Source organism: Salvelinus namaycush, unplaced genomic scaffold (genome assembly GCF_016432855.1).
Source record: "Salvelinus namaycush isolate Seneca unplaced genomic scaffold, SaNama_1.0 Scaffold17, whole genome shotgun sequence".
NCBI lineage: Eukaryota > Metazoa > Chordata > Actinopteri > Salmoniformes > Salmonidae > Salvelinus > Salvelinus namaycush.
This window is the reverse complement of record NW_024058452.1, coordinates 90,315-102,183: the sequence shown is the minus strand read 5'-3', so window position 1 is coordinate 102,183 and position 11,869 is coordinate 90,315.

Below are 11,869 nucleotides of genomic sequence, written 5' to 3'. Positions count from 1 at the left end.
CTAGTCCACTCTGTGTATAACCTCTAGACTACACTGCTCAGTGCCTCTTTATCAGCACCATAAACAATATAATAAAATAGAATAATAACTACTGAAATTGAGACAGACGGACCAGATTCTCCCTGTAAAGTGGGACTAGAGGAAGAGAAGACACACCCTGGACACCGTCAGGAGAGGTTTCAGAATAATAACTACTGAAATGGAGACAGACGGACCAGATTCTCCCTGTAAAGTGGGACTAGAGGAAGAGAAGAAACACCCTGGACACCGTCAGGAGAGGTTTCAGAATAATAACTACTGAAATGGAGACAGAGGACCAGATTCTCCCTGTAAAGTGGGACTAGAGGAAGAGAAGAAACACCCTGGACACCGTCAGGAGAGGTTTCAGAATAATAACTACTGAAATGGAGACAGACGGACCAGATTCTCCCGTAAAGTGGGACTAGAGGAAGAGAAGAAACACCCTGGACACCGTCAGGAGAGGTTTCAGAATAATAACTACTGAAATGGAGACAGACGGACCAGATTCTCCCTGTAAAGTGGGACTAGAGGAAGAGGAGAAACACCCTGGACACCGTCAGGAGAGGTTTCAGAATAATAACTACTGAAATGGAGACGGACGGACCAGATTCTCCCTGTAAAGGTGGGACTAGAGGAAGAGAAGAAACACCTGGACACCGTCAGGAGAGGTTTCAGAAAATAACTACTGAAATGGAGACAGACGGACCAGATTCTCCCTGTAAAGGGGGACTAGAGGAAGAGAAGAAACACCCTGGACACCGTCAGGAGAGGTTTCAGAATAATAACTACTGAAATGGAGACAGAGGACCAGATTCTCCCTGTAAAGTGGGACTAGAGGAAGAGAAGAAACACCCTGGACACCGTCAGGAGAGGTTCAGAATAATAACTACTGAAATGGAGACAGACGGACCAGATTCTCCCTGTAAAGTGGGACTAGAGGAAGAGAAGAAACACCCTGGACACCGTCAGGAGAGGTTTCAGAATAATAACTACTGAATGGAGACAGACGGACCAGATTCTCCCTGTAAAGTGGGACTAGAGGAAGAGGAGAAACACCCTGGACACCGTCAGGAGAGGTTTCAGAATAATAACTACTGAAATGGAGACGGACGGACCAGATTCTCCCTGTAAAGTGGGACTAGAGGAAGAGAAGAAACACCCTGGACACCGTCAGGAGAGGTTTCAGATAAATAACTACTGAAATGGAGACAGACGGACCAGATTCTCCCTGTAAAGTGGGACTAGAGGAAGAGAAGAAACACCTGGACACCGTCAGGAGAGGTTTCAGAATAATAACTACTGAAATGGAGACAGACGGAGCAGATTCTCCCTGTAAAGTGGGACTAGAGGAAGAGAAGAAACACCCTGGACACCGTCAGGAGAGGTTTCAGAATAATAACTACTGAAATGGAGACAGATGGACCAGATTCTCCCTGTAAAGTGGGACTAGAGGACGAGAAGAAACACCCAGGACACCGTCAGGAGAGGTTTCAGAATAATAACTACTGAAATGAAGACAGACGGACCAGATTCTCCCTGTAAAGTGGGACTAGAGGAAGAGAAGAAATACCCTGGACCCGTCAGGAGAGGTTTCAGAATAATAACTACTGAAATGGAGACAGACGACCAGATTCTCCTGTAAAGTGGGACTAGAGGAAGAGAAGAAACACCCTGGACACCGTCAGGAGAGGTTTCAGAATAATAACTACTGAAATGGAGACAGACGGACCAGATTCTCCCTGTAAAGTGGGACTAGAGGAAGAGAAGAAACACCCTGGACACCGTCAGGAGAGGTTTCAGAATAATAACTACTGAAATGGAGACAGACGGACCAGATTCTCCTGTAAAGTGGGACTAGAGGAAGAGAAGAAACACCCTGGACACCGTCAGGAGAGGTTTCAGAATAATAACTACTGAAATGGAGACAGAGGACCAGATTCTCCCTGTAAAGTGGGACTAGAGGAAGAGAAGAAACACCCTGGACACCGTCAGGAGAGGTTTCAGAATAATAACTACTGAATGGAGACGGACGGACCAGATTCTCCCTGTAAAGTGGGACTAGAGGAAGAGAAGAAACACCCAGGACACGTCAGGAGAGGTTTCAGAATAATAACTACTGAAATGGAGACAGACGGACCAGATTCTCCCTGTAAAGTGGGACTAGAGGAAGAGAAGAACACCCTGGACACCGTCAGGAGAGGTTCGAATAATAACTACTGAAATGGAGACAGACGGACCAGATTCTCCCTGTAAAGTGGGACTAGAGGAAGAGGAGAAACACCCTGGACACCGTCAGGAGAGGTTTCAGAATAATAACTACTGAAATGTAGACAGACGGCCCAGATTCTCCCTGTAAAGTGGGACTAGAGGAAGAGAAGAAACACCCTGGACACCGTCAGGAGAGGTTTCAGAATAATAACTACTGAAATGGAGACAGACGGACCAGATTCTCCCTGTAAAGTGGGACTAGAGGAAGAGAAGAAACACCCTGGACACCGTCAGGAGAGGTTTCAGAATAATAACTACTGAAATGGAGACAGAGGACCAGATTCTCCTGTAAAGTGGGACTAGAGGAAGAGAAGAAACACCCTGGACACCGTCAGGAGAGGTTTCAGAATAATAACTACTGAAATGGAGACAGACGGACCAGATTCTCCCTGTAAAGTGGGACTAGAGGAAGAGGAGAAACACCCTGGACACCGCAGGAGAGGTTTCAGAATAATAACTACTGAAATGGAGACAGACGGACCAGTTCTCCCTGTAAAGTGGGACTAGAGAAGATATAAACACCCCGGACAAGTCAGGAGAGGTTTCAGAATAATAACTACTGAAATGGAGACAGACGGACCAGATTCTCCCTGTAAAGTGGACTAGAGGAAGGATAAACACCCTGGACACCGTCAGGAGAGGTTTCAGAATAATAACTACTGAAATGGAGACAGACGGACCAGATTCTCCCTGTAAAGTGGGACTAGAGGAAGAGAAGAAACACCCTGGACACCGTCAGGAGAGGTTTCAGAATAATAACTACTGAAATGGAGACAGACGGACCAGATTCTCCCTGTAAAGTGGGACTAGAGGAAGAGAAGAAACACCGGACACCGTCAGGAGAGGTTTCAGAATAATAACTACTGAAATGGAGACAGACGGACCAGATTCTCCCTGTAAAGTGGGACTAGAGGAAGAGAAGAAACACCCTGGACACGTCAGGAGAGGTTCTCGAATAATAACTACTGAAATGGAGACAGCGGACAGATTCTCCCTGTAAAGTGGGACTAGAGGAAGAGAGAAACACCCTGGACACCGTCAGGAGAGGTTTCAGAATAATAACTACTGAAATGGAGACAGACGGACCAGATTCTCCCTGTAAAGTGGGACTAGAGGAAGATATAAAACACCCTGGACACCGGTCAGGAGAGGTTTACGAATAATAACTACTGAAATGGAGACAGACGGACCAGATTCTCCCTGTAAAGTGGGACTAGAGGAAGAAAGAAACACCCTGGACACCGTCAGGAGAGGTTTCAGAATAATAACTACTGAAATGGAGACAGACGGACCAGATTCTCCTGTAAAGTGGGACTAGAGGAAGAGAAGAAACACCCTGGACACCGTCAGGAGAGGTTTCAGAATAATAACTACTGAAATGGAGACAGACGGACCAGATTCTCCCTGTAAAGTGGGACTAGAGGAAGAGAAGAAACACCCTGGACACGTCAGGAGAGGTTTCAGAATAATAACTACTGAAATGGAGACAGACGGACCAGATTCTCCCTGTAAAGGGGACTAGAGGAAGAGAAAAAACACCTGGACACCGTCAGGAGAGGTTTCAGAATAAAACTACTGAAATGGAGACAGACGGACCAGATTCTCCCTGTAAAGTGGGACTAGAGGAAGAGAAGAAACACCCTGGACACCGTCAGGAGAGGTTTCAGAATAATAACTACTGAAATGGAGACAGACGGACCAGATTCTCCCTGTAAAGTGGGACTAGAGGAAGAGAAGAATCACCCTGGACACCGTCAGGAGAGGTTTCAGAATAATACTACTGAAATGGAGACAGACGGACCAGATTCTCCCTGTAACGTGGGACTAGAGGAAGATATAAACACCCTGGACACCGTCAGGAGAGGTTTCAGAATAATAACTACTGAAATGGAGACAGACGGACCAGATTCTCCCTGTAAGTGGGACTAGAGGAAGATAAAACACCTGGACACCGTCAGGAGAGGTTTCAGAATAATAACTACTGAAATGGAGACAGACGGACCAGATTCTCCCTGTAAAGTGGGACTAGAGGAAGAGGAGAAACACCCTGGACACCGTCAGGAGAGGTTTCAGAATAATAACTACTGAAATGAGACAGACGGACCAGATTCTCCTGTAAAGTGGGACTAGAGGAAGAGAAGAAACACCCTGGACACCGTCAGGAGAGGTTTCAGAATAATAAACTTGAAATGGAGAAGACGGACCAGATTCTCCTGTAAAGTGGGACTAGAGGAAGAGAAGAAACACCCTGGACACCGTCAGGAGAGGTTTCAGAATAAAACTACTGAAATGGAGACAGACGGACCAGATCTCCCTGTAAAGTGGGACTAGAGGAAGAGAAAAACACCTGGACACCGTCAGGAGAGGTTTCAGAATAATAACTACTGAAATGGAGACAGACGGCCAGATTCTCCCTGTAAAGTGGGACTAGAGGAAGAGAAGAAACACCCTGGACACCGTCAGGAGAGGTTTCAGAATAATAACTACTGAAATGGAGACAGACGGACCAGATTTCCCTGTAAAGTGGGACTAGAGGAAGATATAAAACACCTGGACACCGTCAGGAGAGGTTTCAGAATAATAACTACTGAAATGGAGACAGACGGACCAGATTCTCCTGTAAAGTGGGACTAGAGGAAGATAAACACCCTGGACACCGTCAGGAGAGGTTTCAGAATAATAACTACTGAAATGGAGACAGACGGACCAGATTCTCCCTGTAAAGTGGGACTAGAGGAAGAGAGAAACACCCTGGACACCGTCAGGAGAGGTTTCAGAATAATAACTACTGAAATGAGACAGACGGCCAGATTCTCCCTGTAAAGTGGGACTAGAGGAAGAGAAGAAACACCCTGGACACCGTCAGGAGAGGTTTCAGAATAATAACTACTGAAATGGAGACAGACGGACCAGATTCTCCTGTAAAGTGGGACTAGAGGAAGAGAAGAAACACCCTGGACACCGTCAGGAGAGGTTTCAGAATAATAACTACTGAAATGGAGACAGACGGACCAGATTCTCCCTGTAAAGTGGGACTAGAGGAAGAGAAGAAACACCCTGGACACCGTCAGGAGAGGTTTCAGAATAATAACTACTGAAATGGAGACAGACGGACCAGATTCTCCCTGTAAAGTGGGACTAGAGGAAGAGAAGAAACACCCTGGACACCGTCAGGAGAGGTTTCAGAATAATAACTACTGAAATGGAGACAGACGGACCAGATTCTCCCTGTAAAGTGGGACTAGAGGAAGAGGAGAAACACCCTGGACACCGTCAGGAGAGGTTTCAGAATAATAACTACTGAAATGGAGACAGACGGACGCAGATTCTCCCTGTAAAGTGGGACTAGAGGAAGATATAAACACCCTGGACACCGTCAGGAGAGGTTTCAGAATAATAACTACTGAAATGGAGACAGACGGACCAGATTCTCCCTGTAAAGTGGGACTAGAGGAAGAAAACACCTGGACACCGTCAGGAGAGGTTTCAGAATAATAACTACTGAAATGGAGACAGACGGACCAGATTCTCCCTGTAAAGTGGGACTAGAGGAAGAGAAGAACACCCTGGACACCGTCAGGGAGGTTTCAGAATAATAACTACTGAAATGGAGAAAGACGGACCAGATTCTCCCTGTAAAGTGGGACTAGAGGAAGAGAAGAAACACCCTGGACACCGTCAGGAGAGGTTTCAGAATAATAAACTACTGAAATGGAGACAGACGGACCAGATTCTCCCTGTAAAGGGGACTAGAGGAAGAGAAGAAAACACCCTGGACACCGTCAGGAGAGGTTTCAGAATAATAACTACTGAAATGGAGACAGACGGACCAGATTCTCCCTGTAAAGTGGGACTAGAGGAAGAGAAGAAACACCTGGACACCGTCAGGAGAGGTTTCAGAATAATAACTACTGAAATGGAGACAGACGGACCAGATTCTCCCTGTAAAGTGGGACTAGAGGAAGAGAAGAACACCCTGGACACCGTCAGGAGAGGTTTCAGAATAATAACTACTGAAATGGAGACAGACGGACCAGATTCTCCCTGTAAAGTGGGACTAGAGGAAGAAGAAACACCCTGGACACCGTCAGGAGAGGTTTCAGAATAATAACTACTGAAATGGAGACAGACGGACCAGATTCTCCCTGTAAAGTGGGACTAGAGGAAAGATATAAACACCCTGGACACCGTCAGGAGGGTTTCAGAATAATAACTACTGAAATGGAGACAGACGGACCAGATTCCCTGTTAAAGTGGGACTAGAGGAAGAGAGAAACACCCTGGACACCGTCAGGAGAGGTTTCAGAATAATAACTACTGAAATGGAGACAGACGGCCAGATTCTCCTGTAAAGTGGGACTAGAGGAAGAGGAGAAACACCCTGGACACGTCAGGAGAGGTTTCAGAAAATAACTACTGAAATGGAGACAGACGGACCAGATTCTCCCTGTAAAGTGGGACTAGAGGAAGAGAAGAAACACCCTGGACACCGTCAGGAGAGGTTTCAGAATAATAACTACTGAAATGGAGACAGACGGACCAGTTCTCCCTGTAAAGTGGGACTAGAGGAAGAGAAGAAACACCCTGGACACCGTCAGGAGAGGTTTCAGAATAATAACTACTGAAATGGAGACAGACGGACCAGATTCTCCTGTAAAGTGGGACTAGAGGAAGAGAGAACACCCTGGACACCGTCAGGAGAGGTTTCAGATAATAACTACTGAAATGGAGACAGACGGACCAGATTCTCCCTGTAAAGTGGGACTAGAGGAAGAGAAGAAACACCCTGGACACCGTCAGGAGAGGTTTCAGAATAATAACTACTGAAATGGAGACAGACGGACCAGATTCTCCCTGTAAAGTGGGACTAGAGGAAGATATAAACACCCTGGACACCGTCAGGAGAGGTTTCAGAATAATAACTACTGAAATGGAGACAGACGGACCAGATTCTCCCTGTAAAGTGGGACTAGAGGAAGAGAAGAAACACCCTGGACACCGTCAGGAGAGGTTTCAGAATAATAACTACTGAAATGGAGACAGACGGACCAGATTCTCCCTGTAAAGTGGGACTAGAGGAAGAGAAGAAACACCCTGGACACCGTCAGGAGAGGTTTCAGAAAATAACTACTGAAATGGAGACAGACGGACCAGATTCTCCCTGTAAAGTGGGACTAGAGGAAGAGAATTACCAATAACAGAGGTACAACAAACATGCTAACATCTCACCATTACCATAACCAGAGGACTACAAACAAACATGCTAACCGTCTCACCCTTACCAATAACATAGACTACAAACAAAAATACTAACCTCCCCCATACCAATAAACAGAGACTACAACAAAACATGCCTAACCCTCTCACCATTACCAATAAATGAGGATACAACCAAACATGCTAACCTCTCACCATTACCAATCAACAGAGACTACAACCAAACATTCTAACCTCTCACCATTACCAATAACAGAGGCTAAAACAAATGCTGACCCCTATCACCATTTACCATATAACAGAGGCTACAACAAAACATGCTAACCTCTCACCATTACCAATAACAGAGGCATAAACAAACATGCTAACCTCTCACCATTACCAATAACAGAGGCTCACAACAAAACATGCTAACTCTCACCATTACCAATGACAGAGGCTACAACAAAACATGTTAACCTCTCACCATTACAATAACAGAGGCTACAACAAAACATGCTAACCTCTCACCTTTACCAATAACAGAGGCAACAACAAAAACCTGCTAACCTCTCACCATTACCAATAACAGAGGCTACAACAAAACATGCTAACCTCTCACCATTACCAATAACAGAGGCTACAACAAAACATGCTAACCTCTCACCATTACCAATAACAGAGGCTACAACAAAACATGCTAACCTCTCACCATTACCAAAAACAGAGGCTACAACAAAACATGCTAACCTCTCACCATTACCAATAACAGAGGCTACAACAAAACATGCTAACCTCTCACCATTACCAATAACAGAAGATACAACAAAACATTCTAACCTCTCACCATTACCAATAACAGAGGCTACAACAAAACATGCTAACCTCTCACCATTACCAATAACAGAGGCTACAACAAAACATACTAACCTCTCACCATTACCAATAACAGAGGCTACAACAAAACATGCTAACCTCTCACCATTACCAATAACAGAGGCTACAACAAAACATACTAACCTCTCACCATTACCAATAACAGAGGCTACAACAAAACATGCTAAACTCTCACCATTACCAATAACAGAGGCTACAACAAAACATGCTAACCTCTCACCATTACCAATAACAGCGGCTACAACAAAACATACTAACCTCTCACCATTACCAATAACAGAGGCTACAACAAAACATACTAACCTCTCACCATTACCAATAACAGAGGATACAACAAAACATGCTAACCTCTCACCATTACCAATAACAGAGGATACAACAAAACATGCTAACCTCTCACCATTACCAATAACAGAAGCTACAACAAAACATGCTAACCTCTCACCATTACCAATAACAGAGGCTACAACAAAACATGCTAACCTCTCACCATTACCAATAACAGAGGCTACAACAAAACATGCTAACCTCTCACCATTACCAATAACAGAGGCTACAACAAAACATACTAACCTCTCACCATTACCAATAACAGAGGCTACAACAAAACATGCTAAACTCTCACCATTACCAATAACAGAGATTACAACAACACATGCTAACCTCTCACCATTACCAATAACAGCGGCTACAACAAAACATACTAACCTCTCACCATTACCAATAACAGAGGCTACAACAAAACATACTAACCTCTCACCATTACCAAAAGCAGAGGCTACAACAAAACATGCTAAACTCTCACCATTACCAATAACAGAGACTACAACAAAACATGCTAACCTCTCACCATTACCAATAACAGAGGCTGAAACAAAACATGCTAACCTCTCACCATTACCAATAACAGAGGCTACAACAAAACATACTAACCTCTCACCATTACCAATAACAGAGACTACAACAAAACATGCTAACCTCTCACCATTACCAATAACAGAGACTACAACAAAACATGCTAACCTCTCACCATTACCAATAACAGAGGATACAACAAAACATGCTAACCTCTCACCATTACCAATAACAGAGGATACAACAAAACATGCTAACCTCTCACCATTACCAATAACAGAGGCTACAACAAAACATGCTAACCTCTCACCATTACCAATAACAGAGACTACAACAAAACATGCTAACCTCTCACCATTACCAATATCAGAGGGGGTCTGATCTTTGTGCCTCTGTAACTTTCTCATTCATCATTATTCACGATTCATTCCTGATTAATCATATCATGGTAGCATCCACATGAATGTAGAAGTGTTCAGAAACATCTTCTATTCTTACTGACAAAACAAGTGAAGTGACTCCAAAATGACAGGACATTATTCACCATTCAGTTTCTATTAGGAAAAACATCATCCAAAACACAACCAAGACAAACTGCAAATGAATTCAACAAGTTTGTAGAATCACAAGCTTGATGTAATCACTGCAGGCATGGAATATGGGACCAAATACTAAACTTATGACTACTTTAATACAATATAAGTGAATTTGTCCAAAATATTAAGACTTCTTCAAATTGGAGAACTACATACATAAAGTGCTTTCATATCTAAACAGTAAAATATATATGAATGAAAATACCCTCAAATGAAAGGTGACATTCTGGACTGTTGCCTAATTTGGAACATTAAATCTGAAATCCAAAATACTGGAGTATAGCACGAAATGTAAAACTGTAATCTTCACTGTCCAAACACATATGGTGTGGACTATGTGTGTCTGGTAAACACATGTGGATCTGGTGAACAGTTATCACTTGTTGACCAACTACAGGAATACTGACCTCAGAGTCTCCAGTTTACAGTGGGGATTCCCCAGTCCAGCAGAGAGCAGCTTCACTCCTGAATCCTTCAGGTCATTGTTACTCAGGTCCAGCTCTCTCAGGTGTGAGGGGTTTGACCTCAGAGCTGAGACCAGAGAAGCACAGCCTTCCTCTGTGACTAGACAGCCTGACAGCCTGCAAAGAGTCAAATCATATTAAAATCACACTGTTATTCTTTGATGGTCAAAATTCGCGGCGGTATATTTTTCCAACATTTTCAGATATATCAGTGTCCTGAAACCTGCCATATCTATTCATAAACTAATGAATGTGTCATTATTATAAATGATCATAATATTACTTGTAGAGAGAAACATTTATATCCTAAATATTTGAGTAGACTGACCAGACCAGTTTAAAAAGCAGTATCAGTCAAAAGACAGACAGTGAGGTATCAGATTTAGATTGTATTGAGTATACAGTCCACACCATATCTATTTTGACAGTGAAGCTAACATTTTAAATGTGGCTCTATACTCCAATAGTTTGGATTTGAGATCAAATGTTTTATATGAGGTGACAGTATATAATGTAACCTTTTTTGGGGGGTATTTTAATACATATCTGTTTCACGGTTTGAAATAAAAGCACTTTATATACCTCGTCCCCCGTTTGAATTTGTCATAAGTAATCTGACCAATTCACTTATAGTGCATTAAATTAAAGTAGTCAAAAGTTTAGTATTTGGTCTGACATTCCTTGAACGCAATGACTACATCAAGCTTGTGACTTAAACTCGTTAATTGCATTTGCAGTTTGCTTTGGTTGTGTTTTGGTTGAGTTTTGGGTATGTTTTGCCCAATATTAAAATGGTGGATGATGAATGGAGTAATCTTCTGTCTCAGTGAGTAGATAACATGTTTCTAAACACTACTAAATAAATGCTGATGATGCCTTGATTAACACAAATCATGAATGAATCATTCATAAAAATAAGTGAGAAAGTTACGGAGGCTACAACAAAACATGCTAACCTCTCACCATTACCAATAACAGAGGTTACAACAAAACATGCTAACATCTCACCATTACCAATAACAGAGACTACAACAAAACATGCTAACCTCTCACCATTACCAATAACAGAGACTACAACAAAACATACTAACCTCTCACCATTACCAATAACAGAGACTACAACAAAACATGCTAACCTCTCACCATTACCAATAAGAGGCTACAACAAAACATGCTAACCTCTCACCATTACCAATAACAGAGACTACAACAAAACATTCTAACCTCTCACCATTACCAATAACAGAGGCTACAACAAAACATGCTAACCTCTCACCATTACCAATAACAGAGGCTACAACAAAACATGCTAACCTCTCACCATTACCAATAACAGAGGCTACAACAAAACATGCTAACCTCTCACCATTACCAATAACAGAGGCTACAACAAAACATACTAACCTCTCACCATTACCAATAACAGAGACTACAACAAAACATACTAACCTCTCACCATTACCAATAACAGAGGCTACAACAAAACATGCTAACCTCTCACCATTACCAATAACAGAGGCTACAACAAAACATGTTAACCTCTCACCATTACCAACAACAGAGGCTAAAACA